The following is a 23,947-nucleotide window of genomic DNA, read 5'->3' as shown; positions in this document are numbered from 1 at the left end:
GAAAGCTGTGTGATTGTTTGTGATTCTTTTTTAAAAATAAAATACATTTATAACATTAACAATTAGTAGATATAATAACCAATCAAGTGCTTCGTATCATTTTGAGTTGCACTGCATGTTTTATTTTTTAACTAATGATTTATGATATTATACCCAATTGTGTTTTATATATTTTTTTCTGTGATATACATAATATTTTATAATATTCTACATTGAATGCATTCCACTATGAAAAAATTATACTGATATATAAATAAAATTGCTACGAATCATGCTATATTGTTATACAACTTATTCTCCCCCTTTCAACATTTAAGTAGGTACCTATTTTGACTGTATTCAAATTAAACGACGCGTAATAAACAGTAGCCATTAACATATAATTTAGTACCACTAAAACATACAGACCTTGAATTCGCAGACATTACAAAAAAACTCGATGATGCAAATCACAAATCAATATTAACATACAGTAATGACGTGTATTTTTTATTAATTTTCTATGTAAGAAAAACGTTTGCACACTTGATTTGAACAATGCATAAAATGTAGAATCCAATGCAAAGGTAAATTGCATCATTTCAAACTACCAAGATGTTTATTCCAATTAAGTTAAAGTTAACTTTTTTAAAGGTTTCAAACGATCGAAATAATTTATTTAAACACTGAATTTTTAACCCTTATATTACAACTACCCTCAGTGACTTGTTTTCACAGGAGAGCGTTTTTTGTGTTCACTAATGTTACCAAAAATTTCATCTGAAATGAAAACTATGTGCATTTTTTAATATAATTTTTTGACATTTCATCAAAGATGAAGAAGAATATGGAAGTCTGGGCATTTACGGGGCTTACGACCGTCATAGGCTGGTTTGAGTGATCACTTTACACACGTGTAACATTCACCAATTCTACCCATTATTGACAACCACACTACTCAAATTCTTCGAAGTTCTATATATATGAACCAATTTAGAAACTTTGTTCTTGAATCACTAGAACTTCACTAGAGACATCTATTGGTGAGATGTAAAGAAGCTTTTTTATTAAGCAGAAACTCTTATATTAGTATGTGAGATCCGAATCCCGGATTATAATGGGTAGAATTGGTGAATGTTACACGTGTGTAAAGTGATCACTCAAACCAGCCTATGACGGTCGTAAGCCCCGTAAATGCCCAGACTTCCATATTCTTCTTCATCTTTGATGAAATGTCAAAAAATAATATGAAAATAACTCCTGTAATTGGAGATAATCCAGATTTTGTGAACAAGTATTTGGACACACTCAAAATGTTGCATTTTTTAATGTTATTTCTTTGGTCTAATTTTTGAAATACCATTTTGTCTTTATTTATGAATATATATATGAGTAATTATTGAAATTATAAACATTTGAAATTATACTGATTTAATTATTATTTTAAAAAAAAACTAACTGACTCACCATCACGCCAGTTTCTTGCAGGGGTAGGCAGAGATTAGAACGCCATACCAATCTGTCTTTGCAAAAAATCTTGACATATACCGCATTCATGCATTTTAAATACATATTTGAAATACTTGATCATGCTATGATTCAGCTCGGTCTTCTTCTGTATCTATTACCAACTACATTAGCCTCATAAATTGATTTTATTGTTCTTTCTCATTCATTCGAATCACAGGACACTAAACCACAAACACGTTTTGTGATATAAACGAATATTCTGTAATATGATCACTAAAATGTATGGAGGTTATTGTAAATTTAAGTAAAAATAAAATTCTAAATAATAGAAACATTGTTCTTTACTCTTAAAAACAGTCTCTTTTAAACACAATAGTGTTTGTAAAATCTACATATTTTTCTCAACTAAGAAAATTGGTGTTCATTCATTAAGCAAATGAAACGACCTCATAATGCAAAGATTTATTAGTTTCTTAACTTTGATGTTATTTGTAAAATAACTTATGCTCTATTTAAACTTGGCTTCACATAACACGTTTGTAAATATAAACTCACATATATTGGAAACGCCCTATCTTTATTCGTCTTATTCTCGTTATATGTATATTATAAATATTTTATTAAAATTAAACTCTTGAATATACCACTTTAATGAGTTTTATTTTTATTTACTAGTTTCTAACCAGTAGACTAACTAGTAGACTAGTTTCGAAAACGACTGATGTTTTCATCTTCTGGTACAAATTAAAACTTCGAATTTTTCTATTTATTTTAATTTGTACCAGAAGATGAAAACATCTGTCGTTTTCGATACTAGTCGTAAATAAAAATAAAACTCATTAAAGTGGTATATTCAAGTGTTTCATTTTAATAAAATAATCTAGTCATTCCACAAAGTTAATGCCTAATCAATAAATAATATATTATAAATAGTACATTTTTCACAGTATCAGCGCAAAATATTTATTTTATAATTAAAATGTAACTTTGTTTCAAAATCACTGTAAATATTTTATTATAACTTAATTATAATTCTACTGGTTTCAAAGCTAACCGCTTCTTTATCAAGACTGATTAATACTAAAACACTATCTAAATAATAATAAAACCCTTATCCGCACCCCAATGGTGCATAGGGCACTGCATCATATAAACGCAGTGTTATCTTGATCATTTAGACATGAAGGAAAGGTGATCAGCCCTCCGCTTCAGGTACCAGTCCAGGGTAATATTGAATTAATATGACAGTGAAAAAATCACTTATATTTATTTTACCCCCCTTGGGAATCGAACCCAGGACCTCCAGAACGGTAGCCGAGCGTGCTGACCATTGCACTACGGAGGCGGACAATCTACTAAAACACTATATACTTAAACAAAATTCAAAATATTCTGACGGTTAGGGAAAGAAGCTTGGGTAGAATTTAAAATAAAATATTTAAAGTGATTTTGAAACAAGTGTCCGCCTCCGTAGTGTAATGGTCAGCACGCTCGGCTACCGTTCTGGAGGACCCGGGTTCGATTTTCAGGGGGGTAAGAATAAATATGAATGATTTTTTCACTGTAATATTTATTCGATATTACCCTGGACTGGTACTTGAAGCGGAGGGCTGATCACCTTTCCTTCATGTGTAAACGATCAAGATAACACTGCGTTTATATGACGCAGTGCCCTATGCACCATTGGGGTGCGGATAAGGGTTTTATTATTATTATTATTATTGAAACAAAGTTATAATTCAATTATTAAATGGAAAATCACAAAGTTAGGGCTTCAAATATAAATTATGAATATTTGTTTTCGCAAATTTCATGCACAGAAAAGAAATATGTACATTGGCGGGCTTATTGCTAAAAATCTATATCTTTCACCAACCAAAAACAGACTAGTGATATTGGTCAAAATGTTTGACACCTTATATGGCTGTTTGCAATCAGAGAATAGATAGTGCTTGAACATTAAAAATACATATGTTCGTCTGAATGATCGCGATTCAACTGAATTAAGTCATACTCAATGTTTCACTGGCATTCATTAGGGTAATACCCATATTATTATTATTTCTGTTTTATCATGAACGTCTTGTTGTTGAACTGATGTATTGAATAAAATTAATTTAAAATATTTTGCATTTTTAATCATTGTTTATATCTTCAGTAAATGTATTGACATAAGTAACCTTTTCAAATAGTTTTATTAAGAGTAGGTAATAAAATAAAATATAACTCCATGATTTACAAGTCTACCAAAGGGGAATTCAATTAATTTCAGACACATTTACATTCCCTGTTGCGCATAAATCAGTCAATTTTTCAAGAATTTGTAATGTTTAAGGTTATTGCCAACTGCCGTTAGATTATTTTTTCCGGGATTTTAATGTCAAAACATGTAATTATTTTGAAAAAAAGATTTCTTACTCGAATCGAAAATACTCGTATTCATATCCATCTCAAATAAGTACAATACATATGTAAATTATTTGAATAATTAATAATAATAATAAAACCCTTATCCGCACCCCAATGGTGCATAGGGCGCTGCGTCATATAAACGCAGTGTTATCTAGATCGTTTACACATGAAGAAAAGGTGATCAGCCCTCCGCTTCAGGTACCAGTCCAGGGTAATATTGAATAAATATTACAGTGAAAAAATCACTCATATTTATTTTACCCCCCCTGGGAATCGAACCCGGGTCCTCCAGAACGGTAGCCAAGCGTGCTGACCATTGCACTACGGAGGCGGACATTTGAATATAAAAATATGTCCAATATTTTTTACGTTTTTTCAATATCTCAATGTAGATGAAAAAGAATATGGATATGTGATTATTTATAGGGCAACAAAATACAATAACTGTTTTATAAATTTGAGTAAGGTGTTATTTACAATATAATAACTGTCATAGACTGGTTAAGTGATCACTTTGCACATGTGCAAAATTCACCTTCTACCCATGATTGACAACCACACTACTCACAATTTTGACAACAAAATCCAAGATACGTATTATTAATCTCATGACGCAGTATACATAATTTCACAACAGCCATCTGTGCTGGATTTAGAAAACATTTGTTTGGCAGAGATCCTTTTTTATTTGGATTTTTCTTCTTCCATATTAATTGATACATTTTTAGGAAGCAAAACTCAATACAAAATAAAAATTCTTACTGGGAGTTCAGAAAGATCAGAGAGTCATAAATACTCATCCATTTAAAAATAAGAAATGGCTTCTACTCCCCTCTCCATTCTTCAACGTCCCAAGGACACAGCTCTAAATTTAGTTTAAATTTAGGTTTTGCTTGGTTAATACCACTATTTCTGTGAAAATAAGCTGAATGCATCGAAACGTGTGTCACAATGGTTTTTAAGAAACACACTTGGTATTTACCAAGTAAAACATTAATTGAAATGAATAGATTTTACCACAAAGTGACTCAATTAATGAAATCAAAATTTAGACTCTGCTTCAAATACGGTGTTTGAAAATGATGCAAAATGCATCGAAACACCTGTCAGTAGATTTAAAATAATCGTCGTATTTACCAATTGAAATTGAAATAAAAAATCCAATTATTTAGCTAATGGAACTTCCGTAAGCGGCTAGTAAAATACCGTTTACCTTACCAAATTCTCAATTGATTTCTAAAATATTAAAACCACTGGCTCCATCTGTGTGTCAACCAATGAACTAAGTATTAAAATTCTCCCCATTCACAACGACCACGAAAATGATATTTCTAATAACTTACGCATGCTTGCTTCTGTCAGCAGTTCCGTATCCTTGGCGTCTGAACCAAATTTCTTTTACTTATTTTTCCCAGTGCTTAAATCATTTGTCGTAAATCTTTCACATGGGCAGTTCTCAGACATTAATTTATTTCTTGTTAGCTACAAAAAATATCACATACACTTATTTTGTAAAGGAAATGTGTAGTTAAGCAGTTGATTCTTACATGTGTTGCTTCGAATATATCAAATTGACAAATTTAAAATGAAATTAATAATTAATTCAACGAGAAAATACATATTGATCCTAAATATGTAATTTTAATTAATTTTTTAGATTTTTTACAACATAAATAAATGTCTACAACATTTTAAGTGTGTCAAAATGTTGTAACCAAGTATTTGGACACACTCAAATGTTGTAGAATGATACATCATTATTTAAGGCGTCTCAACAGAAGATGAAATATCTATGTTTTTTTACGGAAAAAGATGGAATTATGAGCATCCCAAGGCTTACGACCTGGCATTTGACCGGGTCGTTTTTTACCATAGTCAGACAAGTGCCAAGTCAGAAGCCCTGAGATGCTCAGACTTCCATTTCCCTTCATAAAAAATGAAACATGTTTCAACCCAAGTCGAGATACCTATAATGTATTAAGCTTTCTCATCAGAAAGGGTTGAAAATAGGGCAGCAAATTCTGGCTTTAAGATATCAAAAATGTAATAAAAACGTAATCAAAAGTGCTAAACCTTTCCCTACCGACGTAGTTAAATTTGCCTTGTAATAAAGATGTAATACAGTAAACGAGTATTATTACTCAAGGTTATTGACGCATGCTGTTTAAATAATTATTCGGTCATATTCAGATGCTGTATGACTGTTAACCCCATTACGCCGCGACTGGGTGCGAGATATAAAGATATAAATATAACCCAAAGAAAAATAGGCCACTGGACCTGTTACAGTCAGATTCTGCGGCCAAAAATATCTGTCTTCTATTCCGCGCCACGTATTATGAACCAAATAATATTATACAGCCGACAGATACAGGGTTGTCACAATGTCTAAAATCGTACCCAAAATAATAAATCAATAGTTTAAAAAAAGTTTTAAGAAATTCTTAACGAATATTTAATTAACAAATATTCCCTTTCGGTTTATTCCCTTTTTTTCCTTAAATAAAAATTATATTCAAAATAATAAATTTATAATTTAGACTATTTAATGTTTTACATATTGAAAGCATTAACTTTGTAGATCAAATTGATATTTTATTTTGAGAAATAAAAATGCTTTGTTTTTTGATCCACTCACAGTTTTATTAACAACCAACTAGTTTCGGCAACAACAAAGTGTTTTTATTTCTTAAAATAATATAGACCTTTTAACCCTTATTATAAAACTAAAATATTATTAATAATAATAATTAATAATATTATAGGTCTATAATAATAATAATTAATATAGACCTATAACCCTTATTTGCATGATTTGATTTTTATTTTAAAAAATCTCTGACGACAGCAACTAAATGTCAAGAAAGTACTAACATTGCCATCTAGTTTTAAAAGTCTGATTTCTTTCTTACACCTAGACGTGTGATGAATGTGCTAAGTGTGAATTATAACAATTCCAGGCGACTAAAGGATGTTTCAACTGATGTGATATTTTTGTTGCAGAATTGCAATGGTATCTATTTAAGGGTAAAAATAATAAACATACTATTATAAAAAATTATATTTAAAAGTATTATATTAAAATATTGACAAATAATTATTTTTTTTTATTTTTATTTGACTCTTTGTGTAAGTGTAGCTAGCTTCATCCATAAAATTATTAGTGTGTCCAAATTTTTGTTCACAAATCTGGGTTTCACCACTTACTCAATGACACATGTTATTTTTACGTTTTGACATCTCAACATAGACGAAGAATATAGGAGTCTGGGTATTTATAGGTCTTATGGCTGTTTTAGTGATCATTTTACACACGAGTTACACACGTGAAGTGTCGAGAGATTGATTATACAATATACATATACGAGGTCCAAAAGAGGTCGAGGTGAATGTTACACGTGTGTAAAGTGATGACTTAACCAGCCTATGCCAGGTCATAAGCCCTGTAAATACTTAGACTTCCATATTATTCTTTATCTATGTTAAGATATCAAACATTCGATTGGAAGGATGATCATATTTACCATAATTAAAGTAGATACGGTAATGTTTTGCTAAAGCGATATGATATCGCTCACTCCTTTCAACAACGTCATATTTTTTAAAAAACTTGATTTTTCATGACATCGTTTTTAAAGTGTTAAATATAGTAAAATGTTTTAAAATAAATATCAAGACACTAATTGAACTTTTTGTTGTGCAACAGATCTTTTTGGGTAAAACCTAAATGTTTTTTCTCTATTTGAAAAATATTTAGTAAATTAAAAAAAAAAGAATCGAACAATAGAACATTTTCTTAAAAATACAAAAACAACACATTCTGCCCTGTAGTGGGTAAATATTAAGCTAAAAATATGCCGCTTTTTCTGAGATATAGTACATTTTCTATGCATTCTGAAAACATGCACAACTGAAAATTGACGATTTTTGATATATGACGCTGTTGAAAGGAGGGAGCGATATGTACTTGTAGTTGAATAGGAAATTCGCAAAAAATCCAAATTAAATCACCTCATCAGCGTCGGCAAGGGGATTCCGTAACTAGCGTCACATCCGATCTCATGCATATTCAAAAAGGTGGAAATCGGAACCTGCCATGTGTAAAATTATATTCGCGGCAATTTTACTCGTCCCATTATAATACACTCACGTGCTCCGAATAAATTGGCGCTATCGTGTACTAAACTAAACTGGTACCGTAGAACGGGGCCACTTGAACTTTGATGTGTTACTTATGCCGAAAAAAATTAGATCATGGTATCGATCGTAGTATTGTGACAATAAGTGTCACCTGTCAGGGAAACAATGAAACATGTTGATACGTTCATTATTGTAGGCCAAATACAGATTTTTTTTTGTACTGGGCTCAAGTAACACATCAAAGTTTAAGTAGCTCCGTTCTACGGTACGTATTCTATACGGTAATTGTTTTTTTTCATACTCGACAGAGAAATTTTACGGTAATAACCAAATTTTCAATCAAAATGAAAATCGCCTCTTTTGGACATAAAAGCATGCGATATTGACAAGACAAGAGTTTTCTTTGATAAAGTATAAATATATATATATATATATATATATATATATATATATATATATATATATGTGGTAAACAATACTACCCGTCACCACCATAGCTCGATTCACACACTTGCAACATTTTGTGTGGTTGTTAGTGTGTGAATAGTGCTTTGGTAGTAGCAGGTAGTATTGTTTGCATGCTGTTGTAGTGGTTGTCCTGACGAAGAGACGGGTATGTCTCGAAACCGGTATACTAATAAAACTTATATTATTAAGCTCAATTTTGCTTAATTCATAGCATTAAATATGACTTTATTTTAATCCTGTAATTTTTTGTTTTTATTCGTACGTTGTGATTTTACTGTGCCAACCCTACTCAACGATGTACTATAGGTACAGACTCTTCCAGACCGTTGTTTGTTTATTCAGATATGTCTTAATACGTATATGTAGACGTCTTGGCGTATTTTTATATAACCATTTAGCTACTGCCGAGATCCCTCGCCGACGGCGCTGCTATTCCAATCCAATAGCCTTTATATCGCTGATAGACACGGCGGTGAAATACATAAAGCAGACAAAAAGAATCCCAGTGTATGAAACACAAATAACCCGTATTTCTTGACCTATGTCTCATGTTTTTGTATTTGTGTTAAGTGTTTATTTATTTACGAAGGAGGAAGTCTATAAAATACACAAACTTGTGTTTGTGAATACAAATCGATTTATTTCTAGTGAAATATAGAGTGTCTTTAAAAACAACACATATTTGGATATAAAAAGTGCAAATATACTCACAAAATTACAGTATTGGAAAGCAATATATGTATGATAAAACACAAGGGCAGTTTTAATAAAATTTAACTAAACATAGCAAAAACCTTTTATTCTTATGCTAACTCACACCCAATGGTGCAAAGGGCACTGTATCTCACTGACATAGTGTTTTCTTGATCTTTCAAGAGCAAGGCGATTGGTTTGGGACTTCATGGTACCAGTCAATAATACAATCCAAGAAATGTCATATTAAGTCATTACTGATATTTCTTTTGGCCCCAAGCACGGTAGCCAAACTCGCTTACCACTACGCTAAGCTGACAAACATAAGCATATCTTATATCTAACCTAAAAAAAAATACCATTGGTTTTTACAGTTTTCTTCCAGTTTTGACCGATTTAGTGGAAAAAAACGATCAGGAATATACATGTATGTATTTATGAGGTAGCGGACACTCTAGAGGTGGGGTCTTAAAAGGGGTTTGTTTTATGGTCCTGAAGAGTACTTATAGCAAATATATATATATATATATATATATATATATATATATATATATATATATATATATATATATATATATATATATATATATATATATAAAGTTCCTCATTTACAAATGGAGTAAATATGACGCAAATGGAGATAGCGACTTTCTCTGCGCTTGCTTGTCCTTATGCAATTTTATTACAATACAATGAATTTACCATCGTTAAGAATTTAAATAAAGCTGTTTAATTATTGATAATTTAAGGTTTTCAATATTTTTAATTAATAAGGAGTATAAGGTGATCACTTCATCCGAACGATGGCAGGTTGCAAGCCCTGTAAATGCACAAAGATTTACATATTATCTCCTCATTAAATGTATTTGTCTCTCTGAATCAGATATCTATAACGAATCATGGTAACAATCCTTTTGGGAAAAATCCAATATTTTAAGTTTGCTCTTACAAAAAATATTGTAATCAAAATATTGTTACGATATTATACCATATTTAATTATTCAATTGGCGATTTCAATAAATATCTAAAAGAAATCTTTTGAATACCGATTCACGACATTTTTACAAAATAATCCTATTCACAAATTCCTCCAAGGCCAAGCAAATGACGCAATAAGTCGCATTTTCACATTTCGTATTGAATCAAGCGGATTGTCATCTTTCATTCAAAAGGCATTATAAACGAGATGACATAATGTTTGCAACACATAAATTTCAGGAATAAATTATGAATTATAATATTTTATACGTACTGAAATTATATGCACCAAAAAGTATACTTTTTTCTATATTTTAATACTAAATTTTCATGACCTTTCTAATACCATTATCATCTGTTACATTTATTTTATTGTACATAAAAAATATTTTATTACAATCCTAATTGTGGATGCATCAATATGATATGTTAACATTGAACATGGTTTAATTACCTAAAATAACGTTATTAGCATTTATATTTGCATTTATAGCAAAACAAAAAAAGAGAGACTTTCTAACAGTGAAAAAGCTTTGAAATTGATTAAGAACATTTAGTCAAATACGAAAACTGCAAAATTCATCATAAAGATTTACAATTTTTTCCGAAAAATACTGTCGTATTTATTTTATAAGTCAACAACTAAAAATAATATTTTCTTATGTTTTGTCCGCCTCCTTAGTGTAATGGTCAGCACGCTCGGCTACCGTTCTGGAGGTCCCGGGTTCGATTCCCAGGGGGGTGAAATAAATATTGGTGATTTTTTCACTCTAATATTTATTCAATATTACCCTGGACTGGCACCTGAAACGGAGGGCTGATCACCTTTCCTTCATGTATAAACGATCAAGATAACACTGCGTTTATATGAAGCAGTGCCCTATGCACCATTGGGGTGCGGATAAGGGTTTTTTTATTTTTATGTTTTGTATATAATTTAAATAATATCTTAATTTTTTTAGAGCTAACTCATTATTTAATTACTCTACTAAAATACAATAAAAATTTGTATTTTACAATAATAGCCAACATTTATTTATTTAAAAGGTGGATTTCTGTCCCCTTTACAGTGTAGTGGTTACTGCGTTTGACTATTTAAGAGGTCCCGGACTCGATTCCTACTGCGGTCAAAATAATTATAAGAGTTTTGTTAACTCAAGTTTTTATTTAGTATTACCCTCGACTAGAACATTAAGCATAAAACTGATTACGTCCCTTCATATAATCAACAACCAACATAACATCGCATCAATTTGATGCAGTTCTCTATGCACCATCGGATGTGAAAAGGGATAAGAAAAAGAAGGTTTAAAAACAAGGATAAATAAAATAATTTTTTTTTTTAAATAAAATAATTACTGAAAATAAAAACATCAAATTATTTAAACAATTTTGAGTGTGTCTAAACACTTGTTCACAAATCTGGATTATCACCAATTAGAAGTTTTTTTTTTGATATCTCAACGTAGATGAATAAGTAAATGTAAGTCTGGGCATTTACAGGGCTTACGACCGTCATAGGCTGACTCACCAGCCGATAATAGTCGTAAGCCCTGTAAATGCCCAGACTTCCATATTCTCCTTCATCTATGTTGATATTTAAAAAAATAATGTTTCATTGAATTTTTATTAAGATCAAATAAAATCATCAAATTTTTCAAAAAAAATCACCTAATTTTTTATAGATCTGATGTTATGTTATGTGATTGGGGCTGCCATGTTTATTTCATAAAAACCACGTTTGACGTACGTCTGTTTTCCCGCTAAAATTCCTCGATGCTCCAATCAGCTCTGTAAATAACCGAATCGCGAATCTATCGGCCGGTGTCGATTTACCCGATTCGCTGACAAACGAGCGGATCTAGAAATGAAAAATAGTCTCGGAAAAGCCGCGGATGCTTTGTGACCGATTTCGCAATAGGAACGGCACAAAAGTGTACCGCTAATTTGGCGGGAACGCCGCTATTTCGGGCCGCCATTGAGGAAGTGACGTCATCATGTCCGCCGGGCTCCGTGGGCGCTCTCTGACGTGACTATTCAGTTTGTACCAGCAGTTCCCAAATTGAACAATACTAATTATGTTTTCGCGTATCGTAACTGTAAATGTAGGAATGCGTAAATGTAGAAATATTACCTTCACCATAAACTCCACACTACTTTGTCCTTGCAAACATTATTCGCCTCTCCAAATTCATACATCTCTTCAACAACCCGATTATTTCGACTCCAGACCCGACTGCTTTTAGTATTTGACAAACCTAATTATGCCAAGTTTTCTTCGGCTGCATTTTCCAATTATATTCGCCTTATGAATTTGTTTTGCCGTTCTTTCCTCACTCATTTGTATCACCTATTTAAACCATCTCAACACACATTTCCTAATTTTATTGAAAATGCTTATCTCAGCTTTACATTCTTTCCTTATTTCACCATTCGAACATATTTCATTCATCGTTTTGCCGTGCATTTGACTGAGGGATTGCTTTTTTGTTTATTTATATATATATATTTTTTTCTTCCTGCCTTAGGTACTATTTTCTTTCCGGCCTTACCATATTTTAATTATCAAAACGTCGACTTCGCTTTTAATTTTGTTTATAATTTTTTTTTTAAAATCCAATCAATACCAAAATAGGGCTTGCGTTTGCTCGTTTTTGCAGACCATTCTTAATAAGTTGGCGTTCGTCATTTCCTCACGCCTAACGACGCCTTTTCCGAACGGGAAAGCTCGCCTCGTCGGCCGTGTCGCTCACGTCGGCGCAGCGCTGGGCGGATATTATCATTCCGCGGCGGAGGTTTTGTATTTTAATAGGTTTTCATTAAATAGAATTCCCAAAGTACAGAAATGGAAATCATTCCGATTCTAGAGATCTTTTGTTATGACAAACTTTAATATAATGGAGGGTGTCTTTTAAACGTGGGAATTATATTTCTGAATGAGAAATTTCCAGCATTTGCTTCAAGCGCTGATGATAAATAATTTGATTTGAAATTGATAACATACTTTTTAAATAATTTTATTGAAAATATTTCCTATTTTTTGTTTGTTTTGTGTTTTTATTTTCAATTTGTATTTAATTATGATACACCGCCAAAATTTGGCATAATCATTATTTTTATAATAATCGTATGTTCAAATAGCAACATCGAAAATGATTTTTAATTAATGTTTTACTTGGTAAATTCCACTAGTGTGTACCTAGTATTAAACGAAAATGTTAATCTAAAACTTTATTTAAAATTGGATAGATATTTCCACAAAGTGACTGCCGAATCAATTTATAAAATCAAAAATGATACTTGAAGAGAGTAAAAAGTGCGCCTTTTCAAAATTATACAATGACGTAACCATCTGTTTTACACTGCAAAGGAAGTTGGCACTTTTAATAATTTACCAGTTCCTTTTCAAATTTGTCTAGGCCCATGAATTACGTCATGTAAAACCAGATGTTTTTTTTCCACACATTCCTGCACTATGTTTTCAGTAACAATATCAGTATGTACTACTAACAAATTTTATTACAAACACAACACATCATACACTTTACAACTTTTTTTTATTCTGCCTTGTTTCATAAGAAATTGAAAGTTATTTAAAATGAGGTTAAACGATATTGTATTAACGGTAAAAGAATTTCTTTTTAAGGAAAAAAGAAACAACCTTCTGTGGGAAGACCTTTAAATGTCAGCAATGGAGCCATAACGTTAAGAAAATAGAAAACTTAAAAGGACGAAAATGTATTTATTTTTTACAAAAAGTACGCTGTAATGAAATTATCACTTTGATATACACAATTTATTTCAAAATGTTTTCAAAACTTTTGAATTAAATCTAAAAAAATTATAAACATTTTTTCAAATAAAACTATATTTGGCAAAGTTTAATTTTATAATTATTAAAACAAGATTATGGCTATAGCAATACTTTTCAGAGGCTTAAACAGCATGAAACAGGCTGCATAAATTTAAATAAATATATGTATAAACAGATAATTATATTTTTTGTTAGCCTCCGTAGTGCAGTAGTAAGTACGTTTGGTTACCGTGCTGAAAGATCCAAGCTGAATTCCTAGGAAAAGTGATTTTCACTCTCATTTTGGTCTTACATCATCCCTGACTGGTACAATAAGCACAGGGCTGATCGTCTTGCATTCACCCAACTAAAGATTTAGATAACACTGGGTCGATATGTTGCAGTACCCTATGCGCCCTCGGGTGGCAATAAGATATGAAGAATAGAATTACAAAATAAAACGTTGAAAATTGGAATACACTATAAGTAAAACGAACATAAAAGTAAAGGTATAGGTTTGTCCACCTCCGTAGTGTAATGGTCAGCACGCTCGGCTACCGTTCTTGAGGTCCCGGGTTCGATTCCCAAGGGGGGTAAAATAAATATAAGTGATTTTTTCACAGTAATGTTTTTTCAACATTACCATGGACTTGTACCTGATGCGGAGGGCTGATCACCATTCCTTCATGTGTAAACGATCAAGATAACACTGCGTTTATGAGACACAGTGCCCTATGCACCATTGGGGTGCGGATAAGGGTTTTATTATTATTATTATATTATAGGTAAAACGATTAATTCTGTTTTCTTGTGGACAAAATAGTACATACCTAGAAAAAGTATGAGGGGCAAAGAAAGTTGTTGTGTTTTACCACTATACAAATATCGTATAGCGTTCCTTAGCTAATATTTGTTCCGTGTCGTGTCATAAACAGACCATACTAAACATTCACGTTGTATACGTGAATAATAAATGTACACATACGTATCTAGAACCCTTTTCCTTATGGTGATTGCGGAAAGTTTTCGAAATTTGTTACCATATATCAATATTTTATTTAGTCTTTCCTTTTAAGATATTTGAATTTTCACGTGCTTATTTTTACATGGATACCGCCCTTAAATATACATCTTTTTTTTCAAAATATTTTTTTTTCATATTTAATATTTAGTTATTGAACAAATTATTACCGTTCAACTTTAGAAAAATATCAATGAAAATTTATTATTTATTTTCAAAAGTCAATTATGTTTTTTTGAAATCATTTTGATCTACCTCTAGTTAAAATTTACAACACTTTACATCCCTTGACGTAGTTGGGTAGATGCTAGACCACAAAACAAGCTTTGTGGGTTCAATTCTGGCAATAGCAAAATTGACCGAAATATTTCTTTATCTTAATATTTTGATATCTTAATATAGATGAAATAATAAAACCCTTACCGCACCCCAATGGTGCATAGGGCACTGCTTCATATAAACGCAGTGTTATTATGAAGGAAAGGTGATCAGCCCTTCACTTCAGGTACCAGTCTAGTGTAATATTGAATAAATATTAGAGTGAAAAAAACACTTATATTTATTAAACCCCCCTGGGAATCGAGCCCGGGACCTGCAGAACGGTAGCCGACCATTCTGACCATTACACTACGGAGGCGGAGAACATAGATGAAAAGGAATATAGAAATTTGAGTCTCATCCGTATGTTTAGCTGTACATATTCGCGCATGTACATGTGTAAACTTCTTATGTTTACTTGAAATATCGGCATAATAGGTATGTAAATTAGCGAGAAGTGATGTATTGGCAGTATTTGGATATGATTCACGTTCTTTATTACGAATGGAATCTTTCGTTTGTTTACATGACAGAATGCTAATGAGATATTCCATATATCGCTCACTCCTTTCAAGAACGTCATAAATAAAAAAAACTTGATTTTTCAGTAGAATGTTTTTAAAGTTTAAAAATATAATAAAATTTTATTAAAAATAAATATCAAGCCAATAATTGAACATTATACTGTGCAGCAGATCTTTTTAGGTTAAACCCGAATGATTTTTTCCATTTGTAAAATAACTATTTTATTTAAAAAAAAAATTAAACAATACCTGTTCTTCAAAATGCAAAAACAACACTTTCTGCCCTGTAGCGGGTAAATATTAAGTTAAAAGTATGCCTCTTTTGCTGGGATATAGTATATTTTCTGGGCATTCCGAAAACATGTACAACTGAAAATTAACGCTTTTTGATTTATGACGTTCTTGAAAGGAGTGAGCGATATATGACAGAACTTTTGGACTAGTTTCTTTGCATGTTTTAAACGTTTTTAAGCTAAGAGGCCGCAGGTTCCCTTTTTGGATTTTCTGTGTTTGAATTTACCAAATATTTACTTGGAAATATGTCATTTTGTTTCTGATTACAACTTTATTTTAATGTTCACCGGTTGCAAAGGAATTAGATTTTTCCTAATTTAGACGGATTTAAGTATAATATTAATTAAGGAAAATACTATTTATTGACATTAAAACTAACTCACTACCATGCCACATCCCTGCAGGGGTGAAGAAAATTAAACACCACACTTATCTGTCTTTGTAAACCAAACTTCGCCTTTTCTACATTCATACATCTCATACATACGCGCTGATTAATCGACTCCCGACCTGACCACTTTCAACTTTTTGAACTACTTGACCATGTAAAGTATTTTACGTTCCTCCTCTGGTTTTATTACCAACCTTATTCGCCTGAAAAAAATGGAGAGTCGCTTATTGTAACTTATGGGTGCACGTATATAAAAAATTGACGTGAAATATTAATATGTTAATCATTCAAATAAAAACAAAACTCAATGGTAAATATTTTTTTTTTTAAAAGTCACTATCTGTATAATAGTAGGATTCAGGGAGTAGAAATTGACCAAATCACTTATTATGTATGGAATTATCGCCACACGGTAAAATTTTAACAGGATTTCTGAATACAACTAGTAGTTATAAATTAATATGGAGACTGTATCTTAAGTACCCTTAATATTAAATTAATTAATATGGAGACTGTATCTTAAGTACCCTTTACATTAAATAAAAGTCGATAAACTTGATCAAAGTATCATAGTGAAGCTATGGAGGGTTGAAATTTTTTCGTAATAAGCTCAAATGTTAACAACATTTCTGAATTCTGATATTTATAAATTAATATGAACACTGTACCGTGAGTGCCCTTAATATTAGATAAAAGTCAATATACTTGATCAAAGTATCATAGTGAAGCTATGGGGGGTTGAAATTATAGGGTCGGACGGGGTGTGGAAAGAGGCGGTACGGGGCGGAGAGGGGTGTGTCCCATTAATGCTTCATTGTTGCCTTTAACAGCCGCGAGGGTTGATCTATGTTCGGTTAAAAGGTGATTCACCATGTTTTGATCATTGGGGGTTACTTCCAAATATTTATTCTTAGCGCATAGGGTAATCATAAATAACCAAAATATATACATAATCAAAATTAACGATTACAATATGTAAGACATTTTTTCTACTTTATTTTTTATCGATATAATGACCAAAATATAAACATATTTAATGTTAACGATTACAATATGTGAGAGGTTTTATTTTTCCTATTTTATCTTTTGTCGGTAAAATAACCAAAATACGTAATTAAAATTAACTATAACAATATGTAAGACGTTTTATTTTCTATTTTATTTTTTTTATCGAAATAATTACCAAAACATATAAATAATTAAAATTAACGATTACAATTTATAAGTTTTTTTCTCTACTTTATTTTTTATCGATATAAGTACGTTAAAAGCTCCTTGTATGTTGATGTGCCATGTGATGAGAAAAGTAATTATTATGAGATTAGGAAGAGATATATTTATAAAAATATGTTAAAATACGTGTTTCGTCGCATCGGAATACATCTGAGCACGTGACAAAATTGCTTTATTTTTTGAAAAAAATATTGAACCGGAGAATGACTGAGAACAACTTGGCATTATCATGTATACCTCTTGTATGCTGATGATGCTGTGCTTCTCGACGATAGCAGAGAAGATCTGCAGCTACTTGTGTCAAAGGTGTATAATGTGTGCAAAGAAAGAGATTTGATGATGAATCTTGATAAATTCAAAGTCATAGTTTTTGAAACAATGTATGATAGACATTTGAATGGTGAAGTAATTAAGGAATGCAAAGCTTATATAAACATTATCGATACATTTCTTGAAAGTTTTTCGTAGATTCTTTGTGGCATATTTTATAAACTTTATAAAATAAAACAACTTTGTTTAAATCACTTTTTATTGGTACACTTATCCAACCAGTAAGAACCTTGACATCATCAGGGTTTATGTACTAAATTCTAAAACATTGAAATACTCATAGTAATTATCGATACAATTAAGAAAAGTGTGTTGAGGTTGTTTGGTCGTTTGAATCGAATGAGTGAAGAAAGAACAGTATTTTTTTTAGGTGAATGTGGTTGGTAATAGAAGCAGAGGAAGATGAGGAAAACTTGGCATCATCAAGTATTTCAAAAACATGATAATACCAAATGATCAGGAGTTGGTCAGGAGTCGTCATAATCGGCTGGTGTGTATGAGTACATGCATGGAAGAGGATAATATTGTTTGCAAAGACAGATTGGTATGGCCTTCTATACTCTCTTCCTACCCCTGCGGGAAAGCGGCGTGATATTTAAATAGTTATTTTTTCAATAACTTCGATATGTGAAAAGATATATGTTGACCAAGCTGGAAATCGAGTCCGAGATCGTATGCTAAGTAGCGTGCATCACTGCGCCCGCTGCACTAAGAATTTGTCTAAATTATTCAGAATATAATCAGATTATTATAAATCTCTTTATTTACGGTGTTTTTAATGATATGCCATTAATTTTTATGATATTTTTACTTTCTGCGTTTATGATAAGTTAAAAAAAAGTAAAGCCACTTTCTCGCAATTCAAAGTATTGCTGTAAAATAGAGATTAACTGTTGTATGCCGGAACCGGGATTTGAACTAAATATTCACGGGCATAATGCCAACACTTATAACACCACTCATCCGCATATTTACTCAGCAAGTTGTTATGTCTCAACTAATTAATGTAATATTGTAATTTATTATATAACAAATTATACTTTTCCACATAATTTTGACGGAAATAATGAATCATTGATTTTACGTTAAAAACATTTTTTCTTAAACATATGGGAATGGAAACTTAATAAAACGTATTTTTGAATCCCTATTATACACTGAACTCACCGTTTACACGGCAGATACGAAAAAATGTGTATAAAATAATACTGGAAAATGAAAATAATAAAGTGGATAGGTACTAGAAGACTTATAAAAATGAAATTCACAATTTAATAAAGAAAAATTATTTTCGCTCATTGTATATTAATTTTATTCAAGAAAAACTTATTTTTATAATATTTATTAGTTGCCTTAGAAAATTCTCTTTGCCTTTTATGTGCAAATATTTACAGCAAATTCAGTTTATATCTTAAAAAATACGTCAAGTAAACGAAGTTTTCAAAAAAAAATCATTATCACTGTAAGACAGTAGATGAACCTGCTTATGTACATTGACGATTGAGTGAGGAAATAACGGAAAAATAAATTTATGAAGCGTATGTAGTAACGTAAAGAATGTAAAAACGGAACAGAAAAAGACCGAGGAAAACTTATCGTGATCAGGTATAATAATAATAATAATAATTAGGATATTTTGTATAGCGCCATTTTCGTAAAATAATACCTCAAGGGCGCTTATAAAGACATGGATAATAATAATAATAATAAGATGATATACAATAAATAAGAAAAAATAAAATACTTGCAAGCATTTCGGTCAAAAGTCAAAATAATCGGTGGGTATATATGAGAAGAAACATAAATGTGGAAGAGGTGAAGAATCTTTTGCAATGAGAGAACAGAGTAACAAAATAATCTCGAAAAAAAACAAGTGCATACTCTGGGATACGATAAATTGAGTCCAACAGTTTACCAAGAAAAATATATAAAAATCATTTATGTAGGTACCGCCATTTTTGTAAAATACTACCTCAAGGTCGCTTCACTGTTATTATAATGGAAGGTATTACCTTAGTAAAAACATTAAAATATTATTTTATTCGAGAAATTAATCACACTTTATTGAATGAAATGACCTATATGGCATTTTTTTTATCAAATCACAGCTATCACCAATTATTTTATTTTTTTTTTTTATTCATTTAATATATTTACATTTTTATTTATAACATAATAACATTTGAATCATTTATACATATGTAGAACTTTTATATTTCGATTCGCTGTGCCTCTCCATAAAAGAGTCTGTGCTCTTGTGCTTGGAAAGGGACTTACACTCGTGGTTTAATGTTATATAATAAAAGATATAATAGTTTTTTTAATATATTTTTATTTAATACATTCTTGTAATCATTCACTTACAATGATGTTAACATTTTTTTTCACAAAAAATTTCTTTAATTTATCTATAAACTATATTAAAGCAAAAATACTCGCTGTAAATCAGGGGCAGAATTTTGTTCATGGATTAGAACGAGAATAAAAACAAACCTTTAAATATCATCAAATGTGTTGGTAGCTACATCTCGCGACCTAAATATAAATTGGTCACCTGTATTATTGAAAACATCTGTTGCATAATCATTTTCACGTATTTTTCTGTGGAGAAACGTGTATTGCGTTTTTTTTCTTCAAAAAACACCTTTATTTTCACACTATTCCAACTATACAAATGAAAATTTGTCCAATTTTTGAATTTTTCTTTCTCTAATTTAAAAATGTGTGTTTTAGATTTATTACTTTCCTTAGCTAAATCGGAACGTTTAAGTATAAACTTATAATTGAAATTTTGATAATTTCATTAATTACCACTTTATTGTAATATATATTCATTTGAACTAAAATTTTACATGGTTTATTAATACCAGTGTTTCTTTAGATTAATTGTTATACGTGTTTTAATGCATTCTGCATCATACGGTGTTTGAAAATGATGCGGAATGCATCGAAACTCGTGTCATGAAATTTTAATTCCTGATGGAATACATTTTAAAATACCAAAGTTAAAAAAAAGAATGAGGCTGTACGGCAACTTGAGAACTGCAAAGACACAATCCTTAAAAACTTTTGAATAATAAACATATTTAAATTAAAAACACTAGTTTCTAGTGATGTTATTTTTCATTTATTTGAAATACAAAATTTAGAAAAAAATTTGGAGCAATGATTTATTTTGTTTTTCATTATTTTTGGCAAGAGACATTGTTCATCTTTAATATTTATTTTTCATACAAAAAGAAAATAAAGTTACATTTAAATATTTTACGACAAATGTAAATACTTTTAATTTTTAAATGTAAAATTGGATTATTTTGAATATTCATTGATTCATAATCATTTACATCGTTTGGTTAAAGTAACTCTTAGGAATTAGCAAAACGTCTGTATAACCTGCTTTTATCATTCACAAAGTCATTTGAAAAATGTACTACGGAAAAAAGAGCCAAATATAATTTGATAACGGATGTCGGTAGTTTTTAAAAACTCCGTATCATGCGGTCATATCATTCATGATTCCATGACCTGTGATTGTCAAAAAAATTGAACAAATTTAAACAAGTGTTGTAAAAATATCCCCTCAGCATGGGGAACCCCAATGATGACATATAATTTTAAATTCAAAGTTCTTCGTATAGCTCACTCCTTTCAACAATGTCATATATCAAAAAACTTGATTTTTCAGGATATCGATTTTAGAGTTTAAAAATATAATACAATGTATTAAAAATAAATATCAAGCCACTTATTGAACTGTTTACTGTACAACAGATCTTTTTAGGTAACACCTGAATGTTTTTTCTTCATTTGAAAAATATTTAGTGTATTTAAAAATAGTCCATCTCCGTAGTGTAATGGTCAGCGCGCTCGGCTACCGTTCTGCAGGTCCCGGGTTCGATTTCCAGGGGGGGGGGGTAAAATAAATATTAGTGATTTTTTCACTGTACAATTTATTCAATATTACCCTGGACTGGTACCTGAAGCGGGGGGCTGATCACCTATCCTTCATGTGTGAACGATCAAGATAACACTGCGTTTGTATTACGCAGTGCTCTATGCACCATTGGGGTGTGGAGAAGGGTTTTATTATTATTATTATTATTATTAAAAAAAATAATTAAACAATACCTTTTGCCCTGTAGCGGGTAAACATAAAGTTAAAAGTATGCCGCTTTTGCTGGGATATAGGTAGTACATTTTCTGGGCATTCCAAAAACATGCACAACCGTAATTTGACGATGTTTGATACATGACGTTGTTGAAAAGAGTGAGCGATATGTGTATGATGAAAAATATACTAATTTGATTGTTATATAAAAAGTAATGTGAATCATTGCTAGTTGATAAATAAAATAATATTGATGTGAAATTAAAGTATTACGGAAAAAAATTATAACACAAATTTAATTCAAAATATAATAACATATACGAGTCTACTTGATTTATTTTTGGTGACAGTTGTTTCGCTGTAGGAAAGCATTATTTGACTCATAATAATGATTGTTTGATGATGCTTTGCAAAGCACAACATCTGCCACATATTTTTTTGTAATGTAATTTTTTTTCAGACTGACAATATTGAAATTACATAGTGTCACAATTTCATGTAACTGTCAAACGGTAATTCTAAAATTACTTAAAAAAAGTAATGTGTAAAATCAGAAAGAAATGCTCATTTTTTATTACTTCACCTACCCCCATAGTCATTCGTTTATGTAAATGTAAATAAATACACAAGAAATTAAAATAACCAAGTTTTACTAAATTGACTCTAAAATTAAATAACAGGTCCAATTTATAGAATTACAAAACTTGAACTTCAAATCTCTTCCATTCAAATAAAAAAGAAACAAGTATTAAACTTATCCAGTCATTTAATAAAAATATAACGACCCTTTAAAATCCGATTATAAAAGCTTCAAGTCAATCGACTCGGAACATTTGATGGGACGCTTGTGACAATAAGGCATTATATTCCTTGACGGATATATATGCTGATTTTTAAATACATATTTCCAGCTTCCGTCTCGCCCACGATGGTTATATGTTTGCTTTATGTAACCAAGACCGCGCATTTTCACGACAAAACGAAAAAAAACGTCTATTTTCAAATCGCCACATTGACAAAAAAATTAAGAAAACTCGACTGAAAGGTTGGGCCAAGTTGTGTAACATCTGTCAGAAAAATATACTACACTGATTCGGGGAGTGTATTTTTAGTTTGGTTATAGTAACAGTGACCAAACGGCATCTGTTGAATTTATTTTAAACTTTTGCAAATGGGTTAAGTCATTAACAAGCTTATGGTAGCATTAAAGCTCACAATGTTTAGGGAGATTCAAGGGCGAAGCGTTATTGGAAACTGTGTCACATGTATTGGACATATTGTTCATTTATTACACTATTACATTAGAGTGAAAAATAGAATGGAAAATTGTATTTTGGTTTATAGTAAAATAGTTCGATTTATGCACATCCGACTCGATTTTAAGCATTACTTTCTTCCTCTAACCTTTATCGGCATCCAATGGTGCATAGGGCACTGCATGGTATTGAAACAGTATTTTCTTGATCGTTACTTACATGAAGGCAAAGTGATCATTCCTGCGCTTCAGGGACTAGTCCAAGGTAATATTAAATAAATGAATGTAAAATCATTAATATTTACTTTCACCCCTCCCCATTGGAATCGAACCAGGGTCCTCCAGCACGGTAGTTAAACACGCTTACCATTACACCGCGGAGGTAGACAAAAACATATTTTTGCTTGCAGTAATATGCTTACCATCGATGGGTAAAAGACTATCTTAAAAGGTATTTCAGACAAAAACTCACGATAATATAACACATTTTATTTACTAAGCATTTACGAGATTAAAACATAAATTAATTTGTTAAATTC

General features: G+C 30.9%; 1 protein-coding gene across 20 annotated transcripts in view; it reads left to right on the top strand.

Moving 5' to 3' along the window:
- LOC148313087 (uncharacterized) overlaps window positions 1-23,947 on the top strand; it is a 225,759-nt gene that overhangs the window by 89,505 nt on the left and 112,307 nt on the right. The gene's annotated exons all lie outside the window — the stretch shown is intronic.

The sequence above is a fragment of the Brachycentrus maculatus genome, unplaced genomic scaffold, assembly GCF_059751285.1.
Source record: "Brachycentrus maculatus isolate JH-2025_06_01 unplaced genomic scaffold, ASM5975128v1 h1tg000023l, whole genome shotgun sequence".
NCBI classification, from domain to species: Eukaryota; Metazoa; Arthropoda; class Insecta; order Trichoptera; family Brachycentridae; genus Brachycentrus; species Brachycentrus maculatus.
Note: the sequence above shows the minus strand (reverse complement) of the source record. Positions and strands in the feature narration are given on the sequence as shown.